This window comes from Odocoileus virginianus, chromosome 7 (genome assembly GCF_023699985.2).
Source record: "Odocoileus virginianus isolate 20LAN1187 ecotype Illinois chromosome 7, Ovbor_1.2, whole genome shotgun sequence".
Lineage (NCBI taxonomy): Eukaryota > Metazoa > Chordata > Mammalia > Artiodactyla > Cervidae > Odocoileus > Odocoileus virginianus.
In genome coordinates, this window is record NC_069680.1 from 21469346 (window position 1) to 21482804 (window position 13459).

The 13459-nt window shown below is 52.1% G+C and overlaps 1 protein-coding gene and 1 long non-coding RNA gene across 4 annotated transcripts in view; one reads left to right on the forward strand and one right to left on the reverse strand.

Annotated features, from left to right (window-relative positions):
* Positions 1–13459, forward strand: part of GRK5 (G protein-coupled receptor kinase 5) — a 223204-nt gene that overhangs the window by 72814 nt on the left and 136931 nt on the right. The window lies entirely within an intron of this gene.
* LOC139035905 (uncharacterized) lies at positions 4678–9051 on the reverse strand. Its single transcript, XR_011488556.1, has 2 exons — positions 8180–9051; positions 4678–4903 (listed from the first exon to the last, which is right to left on the reverse strand). It is a non-coding gene; the product is annotated as an uncharacterized lncRNA (long non-coding RNA).

A 13459-nucleotide genomic window follows, 5' to 3' on the forward strand; every position in this document is an offset into this window, starting at 1 on the left:
TAAGCCTTTCCTTAGCTGTGATTCTCAAACCGTTCGTTCTCAAACTGGGGACCCAGCTAGCAACCCTAGCAGGTTTTGGACCCCTGGGGAGATGCCTCAGGCAATCATGCTGGGAGCCTTTTCCTCTGTCCTCTGTTGGGATAGAAAGGAACAGGCAGAGGTGCCTCCTCTGTCCTGAAAAAATGCCCACGGTGCTCTGCTAAGTGGCTTGTCCCTTTCTCCTGCTGTGCCCCAGTCCCGCACAGCCCTGCCTAGGGGAAGCCTAACTGATGGAACATTCTGTGCTACAGCTCCTCCTTTCCCAAACCCTTTTTTGTTTTATTTTTTAGTTAACTTGGCCATTTTAATATAACAACCCAATAAGGATAGAGAAAGCATTCAATGAGTATTTTTTAGTTGAAGTATAGTTGATTTGCAATGTTGTATTAGTTTCCAGTGTATAGCAAAGTGATATGGTTACATATAGCTGGATAAATAAACCAGAATTTCCATTGTAGTTTATTCCCCCTGATTTTAAATGGATGCCTGTCATCAAGGAGACCTCCTCCTGACAATGTACACACCATCACCTCCCCACAGCAGCAGCAAACCCTGTTTATAAGTCTGGGTATTTATTTCTGTGCCCTTAAAGGTCAAACATGAGCTGTCTCGTGAGAAGTCTGGAATTGAGTCTATCTGAGGAACTGAGAGTGGACCGTGGTTGACAGCTCAGATGGGGTGGCTCTGGGACATGTCCCATCTGACAGCTGCCTCGGAAGTGGCCTGATCTTTCTGGAAGTGATTTGTCCCTTTGCCCAAGAAATTGCCACGGGCTCTCTCTTTGGCTTTCCAAAAGCTTCTGCCTTTTTTTTTTTGTTGCTGTTACTTTGACCATGCTTTCTTACCAATTGAATCCCTGGTTTTCTGAATTCCCACTGCTGATTTTGCTAAAACCTAAGCCCTAAACTGCAAACATGCACGGAGCATGCATAGCATTATTCCCCTCCTCCCGCCCCTGGCAGACATTGCTAATCAATTGCCCTGCTCCTGTCCAGCGAGCCTGAACCCTGTCTCCGGTCCCGGAACTCCAGGTAGTCGTTGCCATCTGTTTGGAGCTCACAGGCTTCAAATCTTTTTGCCATTGCAGCTCTGGGTGGAACAGAAAGAATCCTGCTTTCTGGTAAGGAAGTTTGATTTCCTTTGAGAGGGGCCCAAAATGAAGGAAATCACCTTTTGGAAGCACTTCTTAGTTATCTGGACTTTTTCCCTTTGCAGGTGGGGTGGCGGGGAGCAGGTGTGGGGACCATGTGTTGCCCACTGGATATATTGAATCCAGGAGTCCACATTCCTTTAGGGTGTCACTTGCTGCTCCCAGCATCACAGTTTCAAGGAGACTTGAAGGTTGTAAATAAGTAACTGGACTCTCTCCCAGCCTCCCAAGGTCTCACAATGGTTGGTTGTTACTGGAGTCCTCAGAGTACATCCAACAGGATAAAAACGTGCCCTGCGCAAGTCCCCAGTTTGGAATAGACTCGCTTCCTGCTTCCTGGGTGAGACGCCACCTGGCAGGAGGGAGGCCCTGGTCAGGGGCAGGGCAGTCCGAGGCCACTCTCCTGGGGGCCTGGCTTGGTTGGGGCACCCCTGTTCCTCACCCCGAGTGTTTATTTCCCAGACAGGACTTTGGGGCTCCCCACACTGCTTACCGATACTGTTCACAAAGTCAGCGGTTCCCTCTGGCAGGGAGTTTAGGGTGGAGAGTGGGGTTAGGGGGCTCCTGGGAGCATGGGCATGCCCCTCCTCGGTCCCATTCTTTCTGCCTGTCCCCCCAGCACACTATTACTACAACAGGACTGGCTGGGGCGCCGAGGCCTCAGGCCAGCCTACCTGGTGGCTTAAAACCAGACTTAATCAAAATGTAAATACTTCTTAGGGCCAGAAAGCATGTTGGTCCAGGTGTCTGAGCAGAGACTGGGAACTGGGAGCCTGAGGAGGGGGCGGGGCCTTCAGGGCTCCTTCCAGGCAGAAGCCAGGGGTCCCTGGGGCCCCCGCCAGGGCCTCAGCAGGAGCCAGCTGTCGCCAGGGTGACCACACCCCGCCTGCCCCATGACTGCTTGAGGACTCGGTCACGGGGGCAAAGGTCGCTCTGATGGCACCGGCATCCGCTCCCTTCCTCCTACCTGGCCCCCCTCCGCTGCACCCGCACCCACTCTGGGTCAGTGGCGTTTCACGGAGGGGGTCTCTGGCCCATGGTTGTTCAGTGACTTGGAAGACAGTCACAGGCATTCACAGAGGGCTGTGTGTCCGCTGTTGTCCTGGACTCCAAGGGTCAGCCGTGACCAAGGCAGATGCCATCCCTGCCTTTGGGTCAGGGTGGTGACCGGGAGTGAACCAGGAAGCAAACGCGATCATGTCAGATAGAAATAATCTATAAATGCGTAAACGGGGGTGATCCCGATAGTGATGAGAACTGTGGAGTCAGTGAGATAAAGCAGGACCAGATGAGAGAAGGAGGCCGACTCCGTGGGTAGAGGTGTTACCGGAGGTGGGGACCCAGGCAGCCTCCACGGGGATCATGTGACTTAGGAGTGTCAGAAAGGGACCCGCGTGGGGTGGTCAGGAAGGGGGCACAGCCGGAACAAAGGCCCGGAGGTGGGCACCAACTGCAAAGCCTACATGGGAACTGGATGAGGTCAGGATGCTGGAGGGGTGTGTGGGCCGTGGGGGCCGAGGTGAGAGGCAGGCGGGGGCTTGTTGTGTGTGGGGCTTTGGACATTATTCCAAGCTCATTGTAAGTCGCTGGAGGACTTTGCGTGAGAGAATGCCACGCTTCCGTTTGGGTTTGGATGCTCAGGCTGCTGGGCGGAGATGGTTTGGAGCGGTGAAAACAGAAGAGGAGAGCAGGAGCGAGGCTGGTCCCTCCTGTCTGGGGACAGAGCGGACGCTGGCCTGGCCCAGAGTGGCAGTTGTGGAGACAGAGAGGGGACAGACGTGTGTTTTGCTGTAGAAACTACAGGTGTGTGCATGGACCCAGAGTGGACTATACGCGCGGGGGGCGGGAGGTGTGAAGAGTGGGGTGTCTCCTGGGTTTGGGACTCGGTAGGGCTCCTTTGATTCATTCACCTCCTCGGTTGAATGGTCTGTGGTGTCCCCTACCCGAAAGAGTCCTTACTTACTCTCTAGTGCCACGTGGTACCTGGCTCCCATGGGCGCCCATTAGCATACCTGGAGGGGTTGACTCCACCTGCTTTTCTGAATCCAGAAGGCTGGACAGTGTCATGTTACCTGGAGCCTGGGGAAGTTGGGAAACTCAGGGTTTAATGCCCGAGAGGCATCCCAGGGCAACCTGGCTGATGGCCAGTGAGCAGGATGTGGCCGGGGGCTGTGGTTGGTCCCCACTGACAACAACTTTGGTACAACAGTGAGAGAGAGCTATTATTGACTGAGTGCTCACCCTGCCCTGGGCCAAGAGCCATACGTGCGTTTTCTCAGTTATTCCTCGCAACTCTGAGCAGCAGAGTAGACAATCTTATTCCCATTATGTAGATGCAGAGACTGTGGTTCAGAGGGTTTGGTCCAAGGTCACCTAGGCAGTTAGCTGCCAACTCACTGACAACCCCCTGACTCCTGGTATTAAGTCTGTTACCAACATCCAACCTTGTTGCCTGTGTACCACGCTGTCCCCTCACCCCTCAGTTGTATGCTGAGGGCCGTGTCCCTGTCTAGGGCGGGCGCGCCAGAGAACCCCTGCTTCTCCGTGGAGGAGGACCGGGGGGAGTTTGCAGAAAGAGCAGTCCCTCCCTGCCACCTTCCCTCCCTTTCTCCTTTTCCTTCCCTAGAGGGCTTGCTGCAGGGTTCAGGCTCAGTGGGAGTTGCAGGCCCAGGAGACCTTTGTGCCTGGCAGGAGTGGTGTCAGCTCTGTCTTTTGGGGGCGGTCACCACAGCTGCCCCTGGCCCTGCCTGCCGCCACCCTGGCACCCACAGGGGCACGCCTGACTGGTTTCCACATGATCTGCCGCTGCCCGTTCTTGCTGGTGGGTGGAGAGCAAAGCTCCTCCATCAGGTTTGGACGAATCTGAAGGGCTCCCTCAGGGTCTGAGGATGAAAGTCATGCCAGGAGGTTTTGTGCCAGTTGTGCTGTAGCTGGGAGTGGGGAGGGGTTGTTATTCTGATGTCCCAAAAAGGAGGTGTTATGTGCCCACATGTCCCAAACCTTCAGTTCAGGGGCCCTGGCCTGGCAGGTGACCGTCCAAGCATGTCATCCTGGGGACAGGACCCTGGTCTGAGCCAGTGGGGTGTGACTTTCCTGACTGCCATCCTCTCCACGTCCCCCAGCTCCGCAGTGGAAACCCGTGGGGGTGGGGCTTGCTTCCTCCTCATTCACATTGTATGACCCCGCCTGGCCCCTTGTAAGTACCCAGGAAATACTGGTTGGTAGGTTGAGTGAGTGAATGAATGCTTGTATGAATGGACGGGCCGCCCCTGGTCTTCGCGCTTCTCTGTTCCTCTGGACCTGCACTGTCGAAGCTGGTAGCCACTCACCGCTTATGGCCACGGAGCCTCTGAAATGTGGCCAGTCTGAACTGGGGTGTGCACTGAGTGTATACTATTTCAGAGATGAAGTATGACCAAAAAGAGTCAAGTGTCTCTTTAATATTTTTTTATACTGACTACGTGTTGAATGATATTTGATACACTGAGTTGCATGTGAAATGTTACCAAATTTATTTCGTGCATTTCTTTGTCCTCCTTCGATGTGGTTCCCAGGCAGTTTAAATGTGGCTCAAGTTCTATTCCTCTCAGACTGCGCTGGCCTCAGCCGAGGCATTTGTCTTTGAAAGGCCAAGAGGCCTGGGCTGCAATCCCACGTCTCCCGTTCCTGCCTGTGTGCCACACAGCAGAGCTCTGAGCCTCAGTCTTCTCACCTCTGAAATGGGGATGTTGAATGAATGACAGTCAGCATTAGCGAGAGGAGACAGCAGTGCCTCCTGTAGGGGACCCATGGCATTTCGGCTTTCTCTGCCTCTTGAGGAGGTAGGTAGTCTCTGATTTGGGGGTTTTTGGCCAGGCCACGACTGAGCCCTGCTCCCGAGACTCAGAATTCAGGCTGTGATGCTGAGTTGGAAAAGAGTAAAATGAAAAGAAAATCACTGTGTCCTGAGGAAGCAGGTGCGTCAGAAGGATGGAGTAAGGAGGGCAGGCAAGCTTCTTGTCAGGAGCTCCAAGCCTCAGAGCGGGGAACGCAGGGAGCAGGGGGCGGCCCGTGATTGTCACCCTCCCGCGGGGCCCTAGGATGCTCTCCACCCCAGGCGGTCATCGCCTGCACCCTCTGTGGTGCTGGGGCAGACGCACGGGTGCCCTTCAGCAGCCTCTGTTCAGAGCGAAGCTAGTCTTGTGTAAGTGAGGGTGTGTGTGTGTGTGTGTGTGTGTGTGTGTATAGTGGTTACTCCTGTCACTCCCATCCCTGGGGTTCAGCGCCCTGGTCCTTGAAGGGGGCAGGGCAGGTTCAGGACCAGAATGGTTTCCCCCGCCCCCACCCTTTGGCTGCCTGGGAAGCTGCCAGGATCCTTTCAGCACTGAATGCCTCCTGGGCGTTTCCTCAGCAGACCCTCCCAAACCAGCCAGCATTTGAGCATTCGCCCATTTCACAGAGGAGGAAATGGAGGCCGGAAGGGATGCAACTAGTCAAAGGCCACACGCTTAAAAAGAGGTGGGTGGCCAGGAATTGAATGGGGGTCTGCGCTGCATGCTTGGAGGGTGGACTTCTGACAGAGTGCCCAGAAACCTGCAGCAGGGGGGCCTGGATGGACTGGCAGGAGGCTCGTGCTGCTTGTCTTTTAAGAATATCACCATTTGGGACTTCCCTGGTGGTTCGATGGTTCGGGGCCCGCTTTCCAATACAGGGAATGCGGGCTTGATCCTTGCTTGGGGGACTGAGATCCCACATGCAGTGGGGTAACGAAGCCCGCATGCCACAACTAGAGAAAACATGCGCATTGCAACAAGGACATAGCACAGGCAAATAAATATCATAAAATAAAATATCTCCATTCTTAGCATCGTGGCCTGTCTGTCCCTCTATGTCCAGTCTGCTTCAGGGGCTGGTCCCGAAGCCTGCTTGGTTAAGGCCCTGGCATCCCCCAGAGTAAGGGGAGGATGGCTCCCCGCCCCCAGTGTCCTCATCTGTCACAGCGCCTCCTCCTTGTCGAGAGGAGGGGAGGATGCAGAAGGGCCAACCTGCAGAGAGGCTGCTCAGGAACACCAGCTACATCTATTACTGTTACTGTTGTTTTTGGCTGCCACCCAGTTTTCTATTTCTAGCACTTTCTCTTGTTTTGGGAACAGAGACCCCAAGTGATTGATAGCAAGTGAAGTCTGTTGTCAAGGCTATGGTTTTTCCAGTAGTCATGTATAGATGTGAGAGTTGGACTGTAAAGAAAGCTGACTGCCAAAGAACTGATGCTTTTGAACTATGGTGTTGGAGAAGACTCTTGGACTGCAGGGAGGTCCAACCAGTCTATCCTAAAGGAAATCAGTCCTGAATATTCATTGGAAGGACTGATGTTGAAGTTGAAACTCCAATACTTTGGCCACCTGATGCGAAGAATTGACTCATTTGAGAAGACCTTGATGCTGGGAAAGATTGATGGTGGGAGGAGAAGGGTTGACAGAGGATGAGATGGTTGGATGGCATCACCAACTCAATGGAGATGAGTTTGAGTAAACTCTGGGAGTTGGTGATGGACAGGGAGGCCTGGAGATCTGCAGTCCATGGAGTCGCAAGGAGTCAGACATGACTGGGTGCCTGAACTGAACTGAACAGAACTGAACTGAACATGCCTTGCCCGGCCCTGCCCCTTGGCGCAACCCAAGATCAGGTATGGCCGGCAGGTAGGAGCTGGTCTGTTTCAGCAGCACGGGGATGCCAGGAATGAGGGGGCAGCCCCTGGCCCAGGTAGGGTCCCAGAGCAGCGGCTTCTCATAACTGGGCTAGCCAGCAGAAGCGTTTCCCAAACCTGCCAAGGTTGGGCAAGACCAGGTGCCTGGCCGCAAGGAGCCCTGGGAAAGCTCAGGCGAAGGTCTCCTGAACCTCACCTTGGGCTTGGCACTGAGGGCCTGGCCCAGGGCTGCGGACCCTCCAGCTCCCAGGGCTCCCTGCTTCAGGGCTCAGGGCTCTCTGAAGCTTCAGGAACCCAAGATCTCCAGGGGATTCTTGGTCCCTCTTCCTGTCCATTTGAGGGCAGAGCAAGAGGCAGGCAGAAGATGTGCCAGTTCATCTCTCAGAGTACTAGGTGGAAAGGAGCCCAGCACAGCCTGCTTCTGTGGTGATACCTCGCTTACTCATTCATTCATTCTGTCACTCATTTGCAGTGCAGACACTAACTGAGGACTACTGTGAGCCTGGAAGGGTATTCCAGGCACTGAGTGCTTGAGAGCAAAGGGGACATGGTCCTCTTAGATGGGGACCTAATAAAGACATAAATCATGGTAAGTGCTTTGATGGAGATACTGGGGAGCCACTGGGGAGAAACATGGAGGCATAACTCTTGGAATGATGGGGAACAGGTTTGAGGAATGAGACCTGAATACTTGTTGGAGGAGGTGGGGGTGATATGTGTCAGAGTGCTCAGAGCAGCGTTATTTGTGACAGTAAAATTTTGGAAATAACTCACTGTCAACAGAGAGTGGGTGAATGAATTATTTTCACAAAACCTATGGGTATATACGTCAAAAAAAATTTTTTTTAACTCTCTTTAAGCTTGAAATATTTCATTAAAAAAAAAACAACAACAAGATACTGGAATGTGGATCTGATCAGAGGAATGACATGTGCCAAGGCCCTGAGGCAGGAAGTTTTCCCACTGAGGAAGAAAGCGGTGGCTGGCTTTTGCCCTGCAGGCTACCCTACGACCTCTCTGTTTGAATATCTGCTTTTAGTTGCCCCTGAGATCATGGGAAATTCCCATGATCATGATCCCACAATCATGAGATTGTGGGAATCCTGGGTGTCAGCCGGGGGGACAGTGTGATGGTCGCAGAAACTGGATTGTCTGCAGCATTGCCTGCCTAAGCTAGCCTTGTGGGAGGGGAACCCCCTGGGGTGAGTCAGCCCTCTTTGGTTAGATAGTGGAGCCTAGTTGAGTTTCTGCCAAGGGCCCATGCTGATCCTTCTCTCCTTTTGTGGAGGATTTTGCCTGCTCACCCGGCCATTGTGTGGGGTGAGTCACTGTTTCCCCCATTTTGTTGATCGCCGACACCTTCCAACATGTCTGTTCAGCCTGAATTGCACACACTGGTGAACTTCAACATCTGGATGAGCAAGCTGGGCACACGATTCGGCTTTGTGTCCAGGGACGGCTATTCCAGAACCCTCTGAAATCTGTGGAAGCGGGGATTGCAGATTGAGGATCACTGATCTGGTCTTCTCTTTTCTGATGCGGAAACAGAGGCCTGAAGAGGGGAGGCGTCCCATCTGAGGTCACGCGGAGAGGGAAGGAAGCAAGGGGCCTGACTGATGTTCGATCAGCCTGGACTGATCAGTCCAGAGCTTTCTCTTGGCCCTGAACTTGGGTCTTGACGTCCCTGGCTGAGATCAGTCCTCTGACCTCTCCTGGGGGGAGATGTGTTGAGTCTGACTCTGGCCCCCGAGCCCGCTGGGCGGGGTGGGAACCGCGGGTGTGAGATTCAGGCCAGGGGGCCGCGCCTGCAGGTGCTTCCTGCTGTCGTTCTGCAGGGAAGAGCTTCCCACCCTTCCCTGTGACTGGCTGCAGCATCCTCCAGCATCTGCTGGGTGCAGGGCAGGGTGCTGGGTGCAGCAGGTTGTGTCCTCTGCCCGGCCGGGCCCTCCTTCCAGCGTCGGTGCCAGGTTGGTTATTAGAGGGCATCCGGGCTTTGCCTGAGAAAGTGGTGTGTGCCCCACATGACTCACTTCTCTCTGGGCCTCTGCGTCCCCAGCTGTTCGTTGAGGGGCAGGGCTGTGTGATCACCAAAGCCCCTCCCAGCTCTGGCATCCATTAGTGCTGAGTCTGGTGGAGAGGAGGGAATAAATTACAGCCCTTTCTCATTGAGCTTTCTTCACTGTGCTAAAATGCTTTACACGCTCCTGACTCCTGGGTCTGTGAGGTCACAGAAGAGTCAGTGGAAGCACAGAGAGGTTGAGTGACTTTCCCAGAATCACACAGCTAGGATAGGACCCAGTTGGAATGTAAACCCAGGCAGTCTGATCTGGGAATGTGTGATCTTAAATCACCGCTTGTGGCAGGCTGAACAAGGGCTCCTGAAGATGTCAACATCTGAAATCCCTGCAACTTGTGAACATGTTACTTGGTGGGAAAGGGACTTTTCAGTTAATTAAGTTAATTAAATTAATGAAAGAATCTTGAGACTGGGGAGGTTTGCCTGGGTTATCCTGAAGGGCCCAATGTAATCACAAAGATCTTTATAAGAAGGAGGCAGAGGGAAATTTGACTACAGAAAAGGAGGCCAGAGTAGCTTGAGAAACACTCAACCAGTGACAGCCAGCTTTGAAGATGGAGGAAGGGACCACAAGCTGAGGAATGTAAGCAGCCTCTGGGAATCAGAAAAGGCATCAGAAAGATTCTCCCCTAGAACCTCTGCAAGAAATCAGCCTTGCCAACACTTTGGATTTAGCCCAGTGAATCTGATTTTAGCTTTCTGACTTCCAGAACTTTCAGATAATAAATTCATGTTATTTTTAAGCCACTAAATGTGTAGTGATTTGTTATAGCATCATTAAGAAATTAAAATGATCACGTCCTACTCACTCATCTCCTTGCAGCAGTTTTCCCTTTCTGTATTCAAGTTAGATTCTGAAATCCTAGGGATAGAAATTTAATCTGCCAAATACAGCTCTCCTTGGCTATTTTACAATTAAAGAAGCATTTTAGAGAAAGACTTTGTAAGGCCAACCACCTTGTCCCCATTTTCTCTGCTGTGTAATGGGAATTAGGAAGGGAAGGGAAGGAGGGAAAGGGTTATGGGACCCACATAGACTCTGCCTCTGAAAGTCCCCAGGGGGACGCTCCACCTCCCAGGCACCATCTTTGGTCTTCTGTGAGTGATCACCTACAGAGGGGTCTCGACCAGATGCCCAACACATCTTTCTGGGCTGAACAAGCACGGCCAGATCCTTGCAGAGAACACAGGTGCTCTGGTTCATCTTCGGGTACCTGTGCTTGTGGTAGAAGTAGCCCTGGACTTTCCTTGGTCAGGAATTTAAAAAAATACATTATATATTTATTTGGCTGCATGAAGTCTTTATTGCGTTGTGCAGGATCTTTTTTTTTTTAATTGGAGGCTAATTACTTTACAATATTGTAGTGGTTTTTGCCATACATTGTCATGAATCAGCCATAGGGGTACATGTGTTCCCCATCCTGAGCCCCACTCCCACCTCCCTCCCCATCCCATCCCTCTGGGTCATCCCAATGGAGCAGCCCTGAGTGCCATGTCTCATGCATTGAACCTGGACTGGCGATCTATTTCACATATGATAATATACATGTTTCAATGCTATTCTCTCAAATCATCCCACCCTCACCTTCTCCCACAAAGTCCAAAAGTCTGTTCTTTACTTCTGTGTCTCTTTTGCTATCTCGCATATAGGGTCATCATTACCATCTTTCTAAATTCCATATATATGCGTTAATATACTGTATTGGTGTTTTTCTCTCTGACTTACTTCACTCTGTATAATAGGCTCCAGTTTCACTCACCTCATTAGAACTGAGTCAAATGCATTCTTTTTAACGGCTGAGTAATATTCCATGGTGTATATGTACCACAGCTTTCTTATCCATTCGTCTGCTGATGGGCATCTAGGTTGCTTCCATGTCCTGTGCAGGATCTTTTGTTGCGGCTCCCGGACTCTTGCTGTGGTGCTCGGGGTCAGTAGTTGTAGCCTGTGGACTTAGTTGCTCCATGGCATGTGGGATCTTAGTTCCCAGGTCAGGCATCGAACCTGTGTCCCCTGCATTGCAAGGCAGATTCTTAGCCCCTAGACCACCGGGGAAGTCCCCAGATCAGGAATTTAAGCAGTCCTTAGAGAAAGCAGTTCTTCCTATAGAGATGCTACCTTGAGTTGATCTTTAAGGACAATGTGCCGGCTCCATAGAACCCAAGGTGAGGCCCTCTGGCCCTGTCCAGCAGCACAAAAAATGGGGTTCTTTTACCTTCCCCAGAGTGTGGCTTAACTGCTCATGTGTCAACCACAAAGATCCATGGGACCTGAGAACTCATGGACCCAGTTCCTCATCTGAAGAAACTGAGGCCCAGAGAGAGGAAGGGACTCCCCAGGACCACACAGGAAGTAAGTTAATGGTTTTCTTGATGGGAATTTCAAGCTCTGAAATTATAGGGATTTTTTTTTTTCCCAGGGTCACATTAAGACATGGGGTTCATTCACTCATCTATTTAAGGACATTTTATTGTGTACCTTCTCAGCCAGGCACTAGATATAGTCATGGTGCTAGCTTTTGAGGAGTAACCTTCTAAGGGGTGGGAAGGGTGGGTGACAATAAGCAAGCTTAAAAGCTAAATGAATAAAATAATTTAAGGTCATTATAGTTTATAAGGGACTTCCCAGGTGGTGCTAGTGGTAAAGAAACCACCTGCCATGAAGGAGACATAAACATGGGTTTGATCCCTGGGTGGGGAAGATCCCTTGGAGGAGGGCATGGTAACCCACTCAAGTATTCTTGCCTGGGAAATCCTCCCGTGGACTGGAGCCTGTCAGGCTACAATCCATAGGGTTGCAAAGAGTCGAACAGGACTGAAACAACTTAGCACGCATGCACACATAGTTTATAAAGGGAGTGGGTAAACAAGATGTAATAGGGAGTATCTGTTAGACAAAGTAATCAGCAAAGACCTCTGGAAGGAGGTGACCTCTTAGCTGGAAACCAAAGAAAGAGTCATAGGAAGTGTGTTTCAGGCAGAAGGAACAGCTGGAACACAGACTCAGAGTCAGGGGGGAGGGGAGGGAGGAAACTGATGTGTTTGGGAAACCAAAGACAGCCCATTGCGGCTGGCACGAGTGAACCAGGTGATGAGGTGGGGAGGAACACGGGTGGGCTTCAGCCTGCAGGCCTTGTGGGTCATGGTGAAGAGTTCAGGTTTTACCCCAAGGACCATGGGGAGCCATTGGAAAGACTGGAAGTGGTTTGCTTTTGTAGACTGACCTAGGCTGCAACACAGACAGTGGGTTGGATGGGAACTGGGTGGAGGCAGGGAGGCCATCGGAGGCTGCTGCAGTCGTCCTGTGAGATGTGGTGGTGGCCTGGATCAGGGCAGCAGCGCACTGTGGAAGGGCAGGGAGATGGCAGAGTCAAAATGTCACTGGGAAAGAGGATCTATAGGACTTGGTGGATGGTTGCAGGTGGAAGACTGTTAGCTGTTGCCATGTAAGAGGTTACTTAGCAGCTTAGAACAACCATCAACATTTGTTAACTCATGCTTTTTAGGGTTCCCTGGTGGCTCAGATGATAAAGCGTCTACCTGCAATGCAGGAGACCTGGGTTCAATCCCTGGGTTGGGAAGATCCCCTGGAGAAGGAAACGGCAACCCACTCCACTCCAGTACTCTTGCCTGGAAAATCCCATGGACAGAGGAGGCTGGTAGGCTCCAGTCCATGGGGTCGCAGAGTCAGACACGACCGAGTGACTTCACTTTTGTGAGTCAGGAATTGGGGAGTGACAGCTGGGTGGTGCTGGCTTTGGGTCTCAGGTCACAGTCAAGATATTGTCTGGAGCTGCCTCACCTGAATGCTTGACTAGAGCTGAAAGACCCACTTCCAAAGGTGCTCACGCACACGACTGGCAAATGAACACTGCCTGTTTCCTGGAGGTCTCAGCTCCTGGCCACGTGGGCCCCTCCATAGGCATCCTCAGAGTGAGTGTCCCAGGGCAGAGGGCACAGTGGCCTTCACGACCTCGCCTTGGGATCATCCTGTTGTGTCCACCACATCCCCTTGGTTACACAGGTTCAGTGCTGGAGGGGACTGCACAGGCTGTGAGTCCCAGGAGGCAGGAATCCCTGGGGTGGGACTTCCCTGGTGGTCCGGTGGTTAAGACTCTGTGCTTCCACTGCAGAGGGCGCAGGTTCAATCCCTGGTCTGGAAACCAAGATCCCACATGCCAGGCAGCATGACCAAAAAAAAAAAAAAAGAATCATTGGACCATCATGGAGGCTGATTATACTGCAGAGGCCATGAAGAGGATGGGATGGGGGGATGACACTGAGGCTTTTGGCCTAAGTGGCTGGTTGAACAGTGGTGCTGTCTACTGAGAGATGGAAGTACATGTTTGGGGGAAGACTGATGGGAATCAGAACTCTCTTCTGTACCCCAGCTTAGGAGACTTGACCTCTGCACTAGAAACCTCTCTACAGGTGCCACTCTGCTGTGCTGGTTTGGGGCTTCCATGGCCTCAGACTTGGGGGGAGCTTTCTCACGCCCTGGTTCTCA